A 17784-nucleotide genomic window follows, 5' to 3' on the forward strand; every position below is an offset into this window, starting at 1 on the left:
TCCAAAAAATAACACGAATGCAAATTGGACGCGGCAACACTTTGCCTGTATGAGTTCTGAACGTGTTAAATCTATCTGTTTTGCATATATATTGTTCCCAGAATGCATTGTGTGGCGCAGTTAATGAAGTTAAAGTTATAAGGATGTTAATCCTTGTCACATGCATTTGTATTACCAGTTATCGAATTTGTGTGATATTTAACACGTTTATGTCGGTCTATGATTTAAAAAAAAAAAAAATGTTTTAAACAAACCGTAACTTTAAATTGTGCGTAAAATAAAGACAGAGGACGATTCAGTGTATTCAAGTTGCATTGCTCATCTGAGGACTGCTTGTGAAATTTGAATTTATTCGTTTTGATTGTGGCCGGCTGTTTAATTGGTCCAACATTACAATTGATTTTTTTTTTTTTACTTTACAAAATTGTCTTGCCCGTACACCGTATGTTTGACACCACTGTTTTAGATAAACTGATATTGTTCGGCAATATCTAAATCGGCACATTCATATTGTATTAAATCATTTTTGTTTTATTTGACTTTCAGACTCAGATTTAAAAAAATAAATCAGAAGTTACTCAGCAGTTACTTTGTGCTTGAGTAGTTTTTTTCCCCCCGCAGAGTGTTTTATTACTTTTTACTTTTACTTGAGTTGTTCTTTTCTAAAGTAACAGTATTCTTACTTGAGTAATATTTTGGGCTCCTGCCATTACAATCGCTGGATTATAACACCAGATTTTAATTATAAAATAGATATGCCTTCCAGTTTATGTGTTTATTTTCTGATATACTTCAACTCATTAAGGTTAGTTAATACTTATCACAATCGCAGCATTTCTCATGCCACGCCACGGTTTCCATTGCTGGAAGCTAAAATGATGTTCCCAAGCTTGGAATGGAACTTGCCAAAGGTGCAAAAGCTTCATAGCCCTGCAGTAAAATAACATCCTGAGTTTTCCAACAGTACATGCAAACATGTTTCCGACTCGCAGACCGTGAAGAACCCGCAGAACCTGAAGGCGCTCATCTGCTCAAACAAGCCAGGCCCGCGCGAGCGCCAAAGTGGTAAAACAACGATTAACCCGCATCCATCCAGACTCAGTGAGGGGAGAGGCTTACACCCGTAGGCTGATTACTGATTACCACTTTACTGCTGACTAAGCTAAAAAACACGGAGGCTCAATGTGGGCCGGGTCAACGTGATCGTGTGTGTGTGTGGACTGGTGCGCAGAAGAGAGTACGGGGCAATTCGGAGCCCACCGGGGCCAAAGTGTGCGCTACTATCTTATTCGGTCATCGGGGGAAAAGTCCATAATGGGACTGGGGAAGGGGCACCAATATGAAATCACATGTTCATGAGATTCCTTCATGGTTAAAAAAAAAAAAAAAAAAACAAAGTCAATGAGGAAGCTCTTAACCTCCGTTCAATGACTGCAGGTAAAAGGTCACCGAAGAAGCCTGGAGCCAGTCCTGTTAGTAGATGCAAGGTCGTGTACTCATGAAGTGAAAATTGCTGATTTGACTTTTAATTCACTGTGCAATTGTGTACGTGTGTGCACATAAACCCAGCGCGATGATTCTAAAAATCCATTTCTGTGTGTTTGCGCACGCACTGTGCTTGTCCGTGTGTCCCCTCGAGGTAGTTGATGGTTTTATAGCCTGCCCACTTATTGCCTCCATGTTACAGTGCACATGCTCAGCCGGCCCATAATGAAGTTGCCGTTTATTGCTTTCGCAGTCAAAGCAATCTTCAAGACACTGCAAGTGAGCAACTTAGTGACTTAAATGCCAGCAGACTGTGCTGAATAAACAGTAGGGCTAAAAGTTTTTGTAGTCGACGACAACGTGATAAAAGCCGAGTTGAATTTGATTAATTGATGACATCGTTGATGTCTGTTTAGCGTTTTTTTTTTGTTTTTTGTTTTTTTAATCACAAACCGGTTCCACATAAAAACATAATTTCACAGACAAGCATAGAGATGAATAAAAACAAATAACGATGATAATAAAACAAAAGGTGTGACATAGTTACATAACATTACATCATAGCAAGTGAATAAAAGATTCTGAACAAATGACCAAAGTAGTAGTGTGGACTTTGGGAACAAGGAGGTTAAAGTGGAAGTCAACCTTAAACATTTCTTGTCAATAATATGTTAAATGTGACCTCACTAGTCTAAATGTGACATTCTGATTAATATTACATTTGTGGAATATGAGTTATGAAACAAAATCAGCAGTTTTTAGCCATCTTAGGGGCGGCCATTTTGCCACTTGCTGTCGACTGAGGATGACATCAAATGCTGCAAATGCAGTCTTCTGAAGCTGCGCTGTCATTGGTTGTTACCTGAGATCTGACCAACGTTGATGTCATCTTCAGTCGACAGCAAGTGGCCGCCCCCTGAGATGGATAAAAACAGCTGGATTTTGCTGCTTAACTCATATTCCACTAACACAACATTAACCAGAATACGATATGTAGACTAGTGGGGCCGCATAGAACATATTATTGTCAAAAAAAAATTGGGGGTTGACTTTCCCTTTAATAAAACTGCTGGAACAGAGAGCATCTAAAAATTCACACCCATTTACATAGTTTTACCCGAGTCAGTGCTAGAACTCCTTGATGCAGATTAAGTCACCCCAAAAAAGTTCTTGACAATAAATAATATGTTCTATGCAGCCCCACTAGTCAATGTATGGTTAATATTGCATGAACTTTATCAATATCAGAAGGCGGCCATTTTGCCATTTGCTGTCGAGTGAAAATGACATCACAGTTGCCTCAGATCTCAAGCAACCACCAATCACAGCTCACCTGTTTTCTGAATAGTAATATTAATCAGAATGTCCTGTTTATACTAGTGGGGTCACGTATAAAATAGTCAAGAAATGTTGACTTCCCCTTTAAAGGAATTTTTATAAAAGAAAATCGACCAATCAATGCAATAAGACATACCAGATGATCAACAGCACCCCTCCCACAACAGATCAATAATCATTAACAACCTCACTATGTAATGCTAATTACATATATAGCATTTGAAAAGCATCACACGTAGGGGAAGCGCAAATGTTTGTCCTAATCGATTGTCCAGAGAGCCTCGACTGACCCACTCACCCCCAGCACTCATTCTTTGATAGATATACATCATACTGAACTGGGATTGCAACTGGAACGTGTGAGCCCCGGTCTCGAGTATATGTGTGTTGTGTGTCTTTTGCACCTAGCATCCTCGCACACACCCTAATTAGCCTCCACCCTCCCTGCCATGCTCGCACATACAGACACACACTATAGCTGCCAGGCAGGGTGGAATTACCAGAGATGTGCTTCAACTTGCCCGTCCGCATTCCCCCAGGAAACCATGGCAACCTAGCCAGAGCATATGCGATGCGCCAGCTCGCCTTTGAAGGCGCCGCAGTGCCCATCAGAGGAGTACAGCGGGGCCGAGGGCGGCGGCGTTGGCGGCGGTGGAGCCACTCCACATCCTTCACGAGCTGAATAGGGTCAAGCCTGCATGGCAACAATCTCCTCTTTCTTTGTGCTGCTCGGGCATTCTTAAAAAGAAACCAGGGGAGCATAAAACTCATTCACTCGCTCACCCACTCACTTGCGCACACGCACGGCTCTCCTTCTCCTTGTTACACGCACGCACACGCACACACACGCACAGCTGCAGAATGTGAAGGTCTTATGGGAATGGAAGGGTAAGTGCAAAGCAACCTCAAACTGACCCTTGCTTGAATTAAAGTGCACGCTCGCACTATGTACACACAAAGGGGAGAAAGCCAAGGAATATTGCAGCATTCCAAGAAACTTGTCGGAAAATTCCGATGTGGAAAAGCGTAAGAACGCCACTGGAACTCGATAATAGATGCTCCCGGACTTGCACGAGATGCAAAAATCTGACACAGTGTTCTAGGAATGGGCCAATGCTAGATTCTCCATTTGCTAGATTCTGATGGTATGATAACCAACAGCAAAGATATGGCGGCATAACGGTATAAAATTATTTACTATTTTATTTTGAAACAAAATATAGAATATTTTATACATTAAGACATGTGTAACATGTTAAGTTTAAATAAATAAACTTCTTCTGTTTGATTTCTTCTTAGTAAGTCACAATGTCCTATCCCTGGTGAGCTATTTTTAGAGCATACCTGCTCATGTTGTCCTTGGGGCTAACTCGTACACGCTGGCACCATTTTTTTTTAAATTTTATTTTAAAGACTGTGCACATCAATCAGAAGGTATTTGTACAACTTTAACATGCATCTTTCGTCTATTCCTCTCTTTGTTCTCCCCTCTCTGATCTTGCAGAAGGAGAAAAAAAAATTGGGGGTCAGTTAACTTCAGAGGCAGCTTGTTTACTCAGCTCTGCAGCAAACATATTGTGCACTGTCCAAAAAAACAAAAAAAAGAAAAGGAAAAGAAAAGAATAGCTCATTACCAGTGACAGCCAGTTGAAGCGATTATTGAAATCTTGACTTTTGGCAAACCGTCAAACCGGTAATCAACCCATTTCAGTGTATTGGCTAAGAAAAACTATAAAATTGTATTTGTCTATCTCGTGAATGCATCATACGAGCTGTGTTTCTGTTCAACATGGAGGTGCGGTGAAGGCGGCCAAAGGGTCAGCTTACACATTTCTGCCTCTCATTTGCCAGCTCTCTCCTCAATTATTCATACACTAGAACATCCTCCCCTCACCGGCAGCCAATCGCACGAGGCAGAGAAGGAGCGCTAGGTAGCTGCTTGGGGGAGGGCACGGAGAAACTTGGGAGCCTGGCTGGAGAAGCCTCACTAGAAGCACCTGTCACTCACTCTCCGAGTCCTCCATTATCTCCTACAAGCTATCTGATTCCACACACTGTACGCACGCGCACACACGTGCATGTACACTCATTATACACAGCGCTACCCCCCTCCCTAATAAAAGCATAGAGGCACGCTCAAGGAAGCTTTCACTGAACAATGCTGGCACAACTGCTGCGTAAGCATTAGCATAGTAATGGTGTCTTGAGCAGAGGGTCAGGAACAGCTCTTATGTTATTAGAACCACACCAGGTGCCTTAAATCTAAAAACGAGCCTATTCTGCATCACTGGCTGGGGGGCTCAAAGCAACATTTTATATGTGGATGGGCCTACTAATATTCATGGAAATGTACCGCGCAATGTGTGTGAAAGGAGAGATTTATATTATATTAATAGTAGGTTGTTTTAACAATTTGTCAACATGCAGCCTGTGTTTTGGGAGGCTGAAAACAGTAAACAATGATGAGCCTTCTATTTGCACACCAGAGATGGCAAATCCAGGTCCAGAAAGTAAAAACCCTGCCACAGCTTTAGCCCCACCTGCTAGCTAGTTAGCTCCCTAGCAGGTAAACAAGCACAAGGGGAGCTAGCTAAAGTAAAAACCCTGCCACAGTTTGGCTTCAGCCCCTTGTACTAGCTAGCTAGCGCCCTAGGAGGTAAACAAGCACATGGGGAGCTAGCAAAAGAGCTAGCTAGCTAGCACGAGGGGCTAAAGCCAAACTGTGGAAGGGTTTTGACTTTTTGGACCTGGATTTGCCACCTCTGTTGCACACATTCATCTATCCATCCATTATGTGAACCGCTTAACTTTTTAAAATTATATTCCTCTCCAACGTTATTTATAACATTGGATTACTCAAGTTCTAAAACATTTTTCAGTACTAGAGATTGGTTACCAATTTGTAAAAATGACAAACCACATTGGGCCTGACCAACCGTCAGCTGGCGATTTGTTTTAAAGTATGACCAAATTTGGAGATTCTACCCAAGTCTAATTCACATGGACAAATGGATATTGTAGAAGCTCATGAGGAAGCATGAAAATGATTCCAAGTGATAAGAAATGAGCGGCTGGCTGTGAACTAAAGGCCCAAATCACACATGAGCACTTTTGAGACATTTGATGACTATAAGGCACTAGAAGCTTGTCCTTTTTTCTCACCAATCAGAGAACAGAGGGAAAAAAACAATAATTCAAGGGTTTAAAAACAAAATACAGTATCTATGCGATATAAATAACATTAGAATGTGAATGAATGGAAAGCTCTTTGGATATATGTATATCATATATGCTTATGAAGGACTGTGCAAACACTCTTCCTAAGGGTGAGGCTGCCAATGACCTATTTCCCACAATGCACTCCGATGGCTTCAAGGCAAAAAGGGTGTTGGCTGTGTCGCGAGAGAGCTTCCCTCCGTGCCCTCTGACACCGCTGCCTCATTCCTCTTTTGTCTTTGAAAATTTAAGACTGTAGGACATGTGGAAAGTTTGCAAAATTGACATTTGATGGGGCACAGAGCGGGACGAAAAGATAAGATCAAGGAAAAGAAGGTTGAGAAAGAGCGTTAAGTAAAGCCATTTTGACTGGAGAATGTAGTATAACTTTACTAACTACTGATCTTTTTACATAGGAATATCTAAATGCAGTCAAATTTAGAAATACTTTTTTATTATTATTATTTAACTAATCTACCCCACAAACACTCCCACATAAATGAATAAAGTAAGAAATGTAAATTATTTAAAATAATTAAATTAAATAAAAGATACAGTTGCATACATAATTTTTATCAACAACTTTTACTTTATAAAAAATGGAGGCTGCCAATTGGTTGGCTGCTACACCCATGCATTTCGAGTTATCTTTTTTGGGGGGGTTAATTCAATGGTGCCGTCTCAGCAGGTGAGTGTAGCTATCCGCGGGGCAAATTTAAAAGCGCCTACGAGAAGAATAAACCCACACAGAGTTTTAAATGTGTCACATTTAAAGTGCTGAGTGGATTCCATGTAAAGCACTTCGTCCTCCAAAGAAGCCTTTTATTCTTAACTGGAAAAATAAACAAACTCTGAATATCGACGAATGGTCTAACCTCCTCATAAATAACGTTTTAATGGAAAAAATATCTGCCTCAAATAAAAACCAATATCAAAATTTATAGAAACATGGTCTACGTATATAGAATTTTTTAACCTAATTCTGGTTACTTAATTCTGCCTGTTAGCGAGAGCCGCCACATCGTGATAACTTACATTGATTTTTCTGCATTTGGCAATTTATTATTTTATTATATTATTAGCATGGGATTTTTTTAAATGGGTTTTAGGTGAACTAATACACACACGCACGCACGCACATACACATACTCACCCACATACAAAAAAAAAAAATATATATATATATATATATATATATATATAAAAAATATATATAAAAAAATAAAAAGGAGAGCAATGATGACATGTCAAATCGAATGAACAATACTGAGCTCTCCATAAAAAAAATAAAATAAAAAATAAAATAAAAAAAACAAAGAAGCCTTTTATTTATGTGTACAAGTCTTATCAAGAATGCACATGTCCGCATTTCTCGCCGCTTTGTTTAACGTCCCCCACCGTTTAATAACTGGTGTTATTAAATGAGCTATTACAGGAACGGTAATTTAATAATTTAATTGCTGCTTTTCCTGGGGCTGCCAGGAGAGTGTTTCATTGGGATTATATACAGACGCTGATTAACAATTAAAGTGAGGCTGTGAATGATAAATTAGGGGCACCTTTTAATTCACTGAGCACCGGGGAGAATTGAAAATGTAACCACACACAAACACACGCGCACACAGACGGACACACAAATGAGTGCAAAGGGGAGGAGATTAGAGCACCCAATGAGTTTAGGCCACATGCCCAACAGGCCTGATTGCTCAAGAAGAGACAAACATCTTTGTTGATGTCTTTATGTGTGCGTGTGGAGCTCAGGTGAATGACAAACTACAGCACAGAGGAGATCACATCTGCAGAGGACACCTTGACCCGCGCCCCACTTTGACATGCGGTCGTAAATTTGCCTTTATGCAACACTCCTGTTAATTGAATTGCGTTAAGAGATGCAATTAACGGTGACAGAAACACGCCCATCGACCTTAGAAAATAGACTGGAATAGAAATGTTCATGAGCGGTATTGTGTTTGCGCCGAACATACATTTTGGAATTATGGCGAAAAAAGATCAGCCTTGGTTGGGGGCTGTTTTTCTTCAGCTGGAAGTGGAGCCTTCAGGGAGGAGGGATACCAAATAGCAGTTAGCATTAGCAGTGCACAAAACCTTCAGGCTTCTGCTAGAAAGCAAAAAAGAAGAAAGTCGAACATCTGAAATTTAGTTGGGGTTAATCGTAGGCACCTTATAAGGCGACGTGTGTGCTGACTTCCATTTGCCATGTGTTCAAATGTGATTGGTTCATTCTGAACACAGCCACATCTCCGGTGATAAGAGGGTGTGCACACTTGTGCAACCACAGTATTTCTGTTTATTTTTGCTTCCCTTCTCAAAAATTATATTGTATTGTATGGGTGAGAGGCCACATTAACGATGGAAAAAGTTTTGCAATGTTTTGATCTTGGGCTAATTTTTTTTTTTATATCACATAAATCTGGCATTTGAATAGGGGTGTGTAGACTTTTTATTTTCTGAAGAGTTGGTTTGCATTTAGCGCTGAGGAAAAAAAGAAGAAGAAAATAGCTACTTTAATTGAGTGTGTGTGTGAAAAAACAGAAACATGAAATGCAGACTGTAGCACAAAGCCAACCGGCCATTTATTCTTAGCTCTGAAAATGGCTTAATGATGATAATGAGTGTGATTACCAAAATGGGGGTCTGGCAGTACAATCATCTGAACTGTCCATCACAAAAGAGAGAAAAAAAAGGATCCAAGCGTGTGTATGTGTGAGCTTACAGTAGTGCCGTTTGGAAGATGAACTGGCATTAGCATGCTGTGAAAGGGAGCAGGGCCCGGCTTGGAAGGGAGCAGGTGAAAATCTCACTTTGAATCATTTCCCCGCCCGCTCCGGCCCATTGTTGGCGTCCTCACACATGGCAGAGGCGGAAAGAAAAGATCCTATTATTCCGGCCCAAGCCTGTTCTCCTCGTTGATGCTTTCAAGAGGGGGAAGAGACGGGGGGAATATTCTGATGGAAAGCAGGGCCTCAGTGGCAGCCGAGCAGTTGTGTGCCAGCTGAAAAGAGTCGGCGGGCTGAAGCAGCGCCGGTGCCCACCACCTGCCGAGCCCCTTTCTACTTCATCTCGCTCGGGCTCGCTTTCTGGGCTTTTCTCTCTGTCAAGCACTCTGTGACTCAGCGATCTAGGTTCAATTCAGGCTAAAGAAGTGGGGGGGGGAACATAAAAGAGAGAAAAGATTCATTTATGGAGCGGGAGAGTTGGGAAAGTGCGCGCAGATAGATGTCTACTGTACTTTGTGTTGAATTCCTAAAGCTAAAAGCAACACCTGGTCATGAGACATGTGAAATTATCTTTTTCCATTGACATTAATGCAAATGCCAATAATCCGTTCCAGGCTTCCACCCCACCCAGTCAAAAATTTATAGATAAATAAATAAATAAGTATAACGAGCCCCCCTCCATCAGAGTGGTTATGTTCAACCCCCACAATAAGTGAAATCCATGATATTGAAATACCTACTTTATAAACATATTTTTATAGCATTTACAACACTAAGCTTTTCAAACACACTTTTGCCAATACATTTAGACGAATATATTGAGAGAAAGGGCTAGAGCAATAGATAACACAAAAATATGACATGAAAAAGTGTACCGATCCCTCTACTGTTTTCAGTAAAGAAATCCCGTTTTTCCAAATAAATCATTTTAAAAAATCACGCCCCAAAGTTTATAATAATTAAGCCGTCACTTTCTGTATGCTTAAAAAAACAGGATTACGTTCAATAATTTTCACCAAAAACCACAGCTGTGCTGAAATACATTACAGGACTTACAGTTTTGTTATTTTTCTTTCTTCTTTTCAAAACTAAATACGTGTGTCATCATGTAGAGGGTCAAAAGTGGAATTGTAGTGCATCCAATATCCAGGAGAGTATATTGACCAAAAATAGTCATTAAATGTACCCTAAAAAAATATCTGCGAAATTGCGGGACTACTAACCTGGAACCTGTGATGAAGGGCGGTTTATTGTAACATAAATGACATAAATAAATAGAATTTTTTATTTTTTTTTTAACTACACTTTTTGTTGGGGGGGGGGGGGGGGTCACACCACATCAATTGAGTGGCTATTGTGATGCTCTTTCTCGTGTGCCTGCCTTGGCCACCTGAGAGGACAATCAGACAGATGGATATAGTTCATTAAGACATCTTGACTCCTCCAAGCTAATCAGTACGGCACCAATCGCAATCGTTCTTTGCAGAGGATCAAGAGTATATTACTGAGCAGTGCTATATTTTCTTTCTACGTGTTGATGCACAGAGTTATAGCAATGCATTACAGATGCTAATTAGCATTAAGCTAGCAGACTGAAAAGTTCAGCTACTATATATGGTAGTTTTAAATAGACAAGGTGGTTAGTTTGACAATAAACATAACCTGTGGCGGCAAAAAAAAAACTGCTTGAAGCCTCTTCTTTGAAGAATTTTTCACTATTTGCGACATATTGTGTGCAGATCAGAAACATCTTTAAGAACTTTTTGTTTTCAAACATTCTATGTCCAATTGAACTAATGTGCAATACATTTTGAGTACACTTTTTTTATTTTCCTATTTTCAAGTGTAGTGCTTATGTATTAATTAAGCATAAGGCTGACAATATGTTAGATTCAGTGAACCTTCGCTATTTGTAGGGTTTAGGGATCGAGCTGGGCTGTGAAAAGAAAAAATCTGCGTATAATTGATGCCCATTATAATTACGTTGATAAAATGTAATTTTTATTTTTGTTATCAACCACCAAAAATTATTGGGGGAAAAAACACAGATAAACTGTCAATATGCGTTTTCCAAGGAAAACGTGAGCGCCCCCCCCCCCCCCCCCCCCAAAAAAAAAGAAAGAAAAATATTCCTAAATAATCAGTGAATTGGTGAATCAATGAGTGCCAAGTTGCAATTATTCAAGGATTGACCCTATATCTTTTTTCTTTTTTTTTAATGAACACTTCGGCTATTAAAATTTAATATTAGTGGCACTTGGAGGCCGACATATTTTTTTATGCAGTGCTTTTTGGGGGGGTTAAAAGGTATGAGAACCACTGCTCTAAGCCTTACACGCTTTGACATTAAGGCATGTAGTGTGTCCAGTGCAGCATATTAGCCTGTTTGTTGCACATTTTGCACCGTTTCCTCCTAAATCCTCAAGGGATACTGTTGGTGCAGTACAGTAGAGACTATCTTAAACAGTTCACTCAGCCTTGGCCTGCCTTCATGTCTTTACCTGCCACACAGGCCTTGGACACCCCCCTCCCGAATATTAGATCAGCTATTGATGCTGCGAGTGTACTCGGCCGTCCATCAATACTGATGGCTTATTGATGAAGGAGGGAGCGAATCCTTGTACCGCCGCGTATTTGGGAGAAGGATCTGTGTGTGTTGAATAATGAGACGGGGTTTGGGGGGGGCTGAAGCAAAAGTGTTGTCATCTGTACGTGTGCGCACACTCGCACAGCCAAAAGAAAAATCAATGCAATGCAACACAAATGGAGATATATATACATCGCCTGCAAGGCTGCACTTTAGCACAGAGACACGTGTCGTCCCACTGGGCCGACACGCTGCACTCGTTCCCCGAGGAGGAGGAGACGAAGAAGACGGTTAACTAAGTGGATGGGGGGAGCGGCCCCCACAAGGTGAAGGGCTGCGAGATGAGGAACAAGGATGAGAGGACTCTCAAAAAGTGTTTGCAGGCATTAAGTCGTCCATTCATCCATTTTCTATACAGTTTATGCACTTCACGGTCATGGGAAGTCGGAGTCTATCCGAGCTGACTTTGGGGGTGCACCCGGATTGGTCGCAGGGAAGATGTCGAGATAGACAACCCCTCAGTCTCACATTCATGCTTTCACCGAGTGGGAACCGAACCCGCATTGCCTGCAAATGAACCACCATCAGTGACTGGCATTAATTCAATCTATTGTAAATTATTGATGTGTGTCAAATCATTAGAGGTAATATGTACACGTGTTTGGAATGTAAAAATATGTGGGGGTCTCGCAAGGAGGGCCTTTCAAACGTGTTTGTAGGATCTTTACTTTAACAGCAACTTCGGACTTATAAAATATTGCTGCCTGGGGCCATTTTACCCTATGATTATTTTCTTAAATAAAACAAGAGAGAGAGGGGAATAAATTAATTTGTGTGGCATTCATGATATTTTCCAATGAAGAGGTAACCCCAAATTTCAAGGCTTGTCCAACTTTACTTAAAATAGACGTACTTATCAAAATAAGGCTAACTGCCTAATCATGTCATTTCTCTCAGTCTGAATAAGAGCAGCAGCCCAAAATCACCTAGAGAATATCATAAGAAATATAATAATATTATAATACATAATTAAAATATATTATTTTTTGTTGTTGACCAGTGTTACCAGTTCACTGTCCTTTCTGTAAAAGTAAAATAATATATATTTTTGCCATTGCACTGTAGATCTATTTAATTTGTATATTGTTTATTTTTATTGAATGGGTCCAAAGGTTAAAAAAAAAAGAAAAAAAAACATTTATCTCTGCTTAAGCCACTGATTATAGCCCAAAAAAAAAAGAAGCCATTTTATGGTTTTCTTTTTGTTAAGTGTTCATGTTTACTGTACCAGACAATCAAGTGTTGCCACAATTCCAAAACAATTCTCAACCAGATGAAAGAAACTCAGCATGTCAAAGAGTAACACAAAGCCAGTGAGAAAGACAAGGCCAGGGCCCGTCTGCCCAATATCAGCACAAAGGAGGAGGTCATCTGGCATTGGAGATAAAGATGGGTGTAGGCCCCCTGCAAATGGCTGTGTGTGTGTGTACGTGTGTGCGCGTACCCTTTCCGAGCAGACATTGTCCATCTCTGCGGCCAGGCATCCCTCGTCCACATTCCTCAGATGATAGCGAGCCATCCGAGACACGCAGAGGCAAGTCTGGACCCACCTGGGCAGAAAGCCTGGTGAATTCCACTCATGCTCACAAGGCCCACTGGGATAAGAAAAGCGAGAGGGGGTTACTTTTAACATTTCCTCACACGTATCTCCCCAACTAGCAACGACCCGGCATGGTCGGTCTGTCCACTGCGTACCTACCCCCAAAACCAGCAATCCACTTTAGCCTATTATTATATTGGTTTGGCGTTGACGTTAGGGGAGCGAAGGGCTCGGGTGGGGGGCAGGGCTGGGTAGGGCAATCGGCACCAGGACTATTGTGTCTCAGCAACCCCCGTTCAGGGTCATTTAGCATGTGACACCTCTATGGGCAAAGAGCATTACTAAATAGCTGTGCCATCTCTCCCCCCAAAACGATGACTTTAGTGGTGGAGGGTGATATCATGAGCCTACTCGAAAACAATCAAATCAATGAAATGCTGACCACAACAATAAAAAAAAAAAAGTGTTAAATCAATGGCAACAATGACCGTGTCAAACTAAACTAATTTGCTTGTAGTTTAATACAAAAATATCTTTGATGCAATAAATGAAGGTTTGATTTAAAAATATATATATATTGTCCACCAGTTCCACACTATTGTAAATTCATCTAATGCTAAGTTTGTTTAACAAAATTAAAGTAAAATAATCATAAATAGTTGCATATCTTTTCACTAAGAAAAATCTGACCTACCAAAAGCAGCATTATTAGCCTAATATTTAAGAAAAGGAAAAATATTTTCTCATGTTCCACACAATTATAATTTTTTTTTTTCATGTTTAGGTCATAACTGTAAATAAAAGGTACATTTTAATCAATATTCAACATTTCATTTATTTTGTGTACCTCTCTATCAACAAGAGAGACAGCGATAACACTCCTTTTGATTGACACCGTCAGAAAATTAATAATTGAACAACATTTTTGTGAGTAATATTTTGTCCTTTTCACACTAAGCTGAAAAGGTAAAAGCATGACTCATTGCATTTCTACAGCATAAAAAGCATACGGTCTTCAGCAAATCAAAAAGTAATGATTTTGCACACACATCATATCGTCACACTAATAACAAAACTGCCTAACTCGTTTTATAAAAAAAAAAAATTGCCAAAATTTGATTTTTGCAGGAAATGACTCTCCATAGAGTAATGCAATTGTTGAGTTAGGGAGTTATTTTTATTAACATGACAATATACTGATGAAAATGGTAGGACACGTCACCAGGGCAAGCCATCCACATACTGTAAAAGTATGCACTGATGCTGTCCCTCCCGACCAGCGATAAATGGTTTGATACGTCACAAAAGCGAACATCATCATTTTTACAAAATAATTTTTCAAAGATCTTTGAGCCATGTGTAATACAATCAATGAAACGAAGAGCTGACTAAGCAGTTCAATAGGTGGAAATGTACACTTTACCTTCTGCACTGAAGCATTACATCTATCAATTTTTAACCAAATAGGGTTACTCATAATGTAGCTAACCTATTTTCGCTCCTCTAAAAAAACATTGTTTTAAACTTCAATTGACATAATGCTGCGCGCCTCCCACATAGTGATGAAAAGGCATTAATTATGAAACTGCAAGTGTCCAAGATTTGTTCTCATTTTCTACACTTTAAATTAGTTATTACATACAGTAATACCAGACGACGTGGTGACAGGTCAATAGAATTAATTTGTGAGGGAAAAAAATATTTATTTATTTTGATATTATTATTTTGTTGTACAAGGTTTCCACCTGGCAGCTAAAACTGAGCCGGAAAGTTAATAAACTCTCGTCTCAAAAACATTAGCTTTACAAAACATCTCTTACATGATATTGAGCAGGTGTACCCAACGTTGTCCCTTGGGACAGACAAAAAGGGTAAAAAAGGGTTAATTTACATACCTGAGTAGGGCGTGAGCGCACGTAGTTTTGGGAATGCGTGTTTACTGTCAGGGATGCTCGGGCATTCCTCAGCGGGCATGAAAGGAAGGACACTGGGAGAGGTGGAGGAGGGGAAAGCCTTGAGGAGGGCCTGGATAAGGCCCTTTGTTTCCCTCAGATAGATCTGCCTTCAATCAAGGAGGTGGGAGGAGATAATGAAGCAGGAGTTGCTCCAAGGAGATGACGGACCTTTAGCTTTTGACAGTACATATGTATGTCCAAAAATTTCAGTTTGCTCAAAATTAATTTTCATGTTTAAATTGTTGGCATTGTTTTGTGTTTTGCTCTTGCCTAAAGTCAGCAAGGATGGCCTCCAACCATCTCACCTTAAAAAAATTTACCTTTGCACTTCTAAGATGAGTTCTATATTAATTATGTCACATAATTTTTGTTTTTGTGTGAGGGTAAGGTAGACCTTGATCCTCCCTCTCCCACTGATGCTGTTATTATCACTTGATGTGTGTGGTTGGGGGGGGGGGGGCAGTTGCATGAGGCAGATAATAAATGGATAAGGAGAAATAGAATAGGTAGACACTCCTTTAAGAGCCATCAGGTAGTATTTTGTCATTGCATGGAAGTTTTAATATTATTGTATCCCATAATATTCTCACAGTGTGTCTCTTGTCTACTGAAAGGAGATTCAAGGTTTTCAAACAAACCTCATTGGGTCATTTTATTTTGAATTAATATGGCAAGTATCATTAAAAAAATATAAGGAAAACTCTGATACTTACAGTTGGGGAGTGTGGTCAACTTTTACCAGGCTTTGTGCTAACAATTAGCCGTTTCTCGTTCTTGTCCGTTCTTACGTCCTTGTCCGTTCTTACGTCCTTGTGATCTCGTGAAACGTCATCAGTCGCGGCCCGAATAAATACTGTTCCAAATCAAGCACGAATAAAACAACAACGTACGGCTTACCGGTTGTGAGTTTTGTCAGCTAGCTTAAACCAAGGATACATCGGCTGGATACTAGGGAAGGCTTGGCTAGGAAAGTATCCCAAGATGCAATTCGTTCCACTATCACATGACAGTCGTTCCAATTTACAAAAAATAAAATTAAAAAAAATATTTAAAAAAACTCGTTAACTACGTATTTAAGGAGAAATGGCTATTGACTGCAGGATATTCAGGACTTTTCATAATTCCCTAGTTATCAGCCAAATAAAATAGCCCCAAGGCTCAAAACATGATGTTGGGACTACCATTCTTGGTATGGCGTTAATTGTTTTGGTGTTTAGCAGTGTTGTGTTCTCACCAAACATTTTGGTTACATTTTCCCACAAGTTTGGAATGTTTCAAGTGTGCTTTTGCAACAGGGGTTCAAAAAAAAAAAAAAACACACACACTCACCAACCAACAGGTTTGGTTTTCAATCAAGCTTTTAATGAAAAGATTGTAAAATAACAATTTATTTTCCTCAATGCTGTACATTAAGACTGCAAGGTTATGAATGCTGAGGTCAGCTGTAGTACACTTTCTTTATGACACTTAAGAGTTTTTGCGAGCCCCTTGGCAATGCACGACGGCGGCTCTGACCTGAATACGAGAGATCTCTGACGAGTGAGTGGACATGAAGAGAGCCCAGCCTGGGTGCTGCCAACAAAGCCGCGCAAAAGGTCACAGGAAATCACCTTAAATACTGATGTGTGCGTGTGAGCTAGCATCGGGAAGTCTAGACCGTCCGTGTTTGAAGAGAGACGAGTTGTGCGCACCTTTACATGGACAGTGTTCTGCAAGCGGGAGAGCTTTTGCTGCTTAATTATTCATCGAGAAAAGGCCCTACGCGTATACAGAGCTTCTCGGCCTGCAGATCCTGATACATTATTGAGCACTTTTTCCCAAAGAAAACCAGATATGGAGCTTGAAAAGCTACTCAATGGGTAGCTTCACTAACAGTTTTTAGCGGCTTGTGTCTTTCTGGAAATGGCCACAAACCGATGTAGATATCAAAATAAACCTTGGTGACTGACATAAGTCACTATTTTGGTTACAAATGGACGGAAAAATAACATGAGGTGTAATAGAGTACAAGAGCACATTTCCGTAAACACTGAAAAAGAGGTATTTTGGTGTCTCCAGTCAATTTGGATAAAAGTAAATACTGAAATGTAAAATGCAACTGTGAGCTAGCAGATAATGTTTAAAAGCAGTGGTTTGGCGTATAAGAGATAAAGCGGGGGGGGGGGGGGACAATAAAGCTTAAAATGAGGTTTATTGGCATCAGGGGCCCTTTTCATTATTCTTAAGAATGGCTTTGGTTTAATCCGCCAAGGTAAAACACTGAAAGAGGACGGCCATGCAATCTAAGCCAATAAAAAGTGAACTGAAAATGCGAAACGCTTAGGCCGCTTTTCCAGCTCGCCACAGCTTCTCCGAAAACCAGATCCCATTGAATGCATCTGTTGCAATGAGACACTAAAAACCACAATAACTCGGATTGATGGTTCTCTATTTTTATCATTAAAAAAATGGACACTGTGGCGTAATACAGCAGGCACAGCAACCGCCTGTATATCCCTATCATTTAAAGCCATGTATCCTCAGATAATACAAAAGTGAATCTGCAGTGGGTTTTGGTCACTGGCTCAACATGCTAAGACCGTCGTCAGCCGACCAGGTACTACAAAATAAACCTTTGTAGTACTTGCTTTTGTCAAAGAAAAAAAAAACAACCATAGCTGTGGCAAGCAAAGTAAGTAGGTAGGAAAAGGGGCGTAACAGCCAACCTCCAGGTCCAGTTTTCTTCTATATAGTGTATTCCTTTTAAAGCTTTTGTAACACTGCATAAAGAAATTATCTTTCCACCAAACACAGGTAAGAGATGAGGTACGACTAGAGTGAGGGAGGCCGGATGAACCGTCGCTGAAGCGAGAACTGATATGAGAG

General features: G+C 40.2%; 1 long non-coding RNA gene across 1 annotated transcript; it reads right to left on the reverse strand.

The window, feature by feature from the left end:
- Positions 1-8609: 8609 nt before the first annotated feature.
- On the reverse strand, positions 8610-15893 carry LOC144049264 (uncharacterized). Its single transcript, XR_013293526.1, has 3 exons — positions 15633-15893; positions 12869-13019; positions 8610-9194 (listed from the first exon to the last, which is right to left on the reverse strand). It is a non-coding gene; the product is annotated as an uncharacterized LOC144049264 (long non-coding RNA).
- Between the last annotated feature and the right edge of the window lie 1891 nt (positions 15894-17784).

Source organism: Vanacampus margaritifer, chromosome 3, assembly GCF_051991255.1.
Source record: "Vanacampus margaritifer isolate UIUO_Vmar chromosome 3, RoL_Vmar_1.0, whole genome shotgun sequence".
In the NCBI taxonomy this organism is placed as follows: Eukaryota; Metazoa; Chordata; class Actinopteri; order Syngnathiformes; family Syngnathidae; genus Vanacampus; species Vanacampus margaritifer.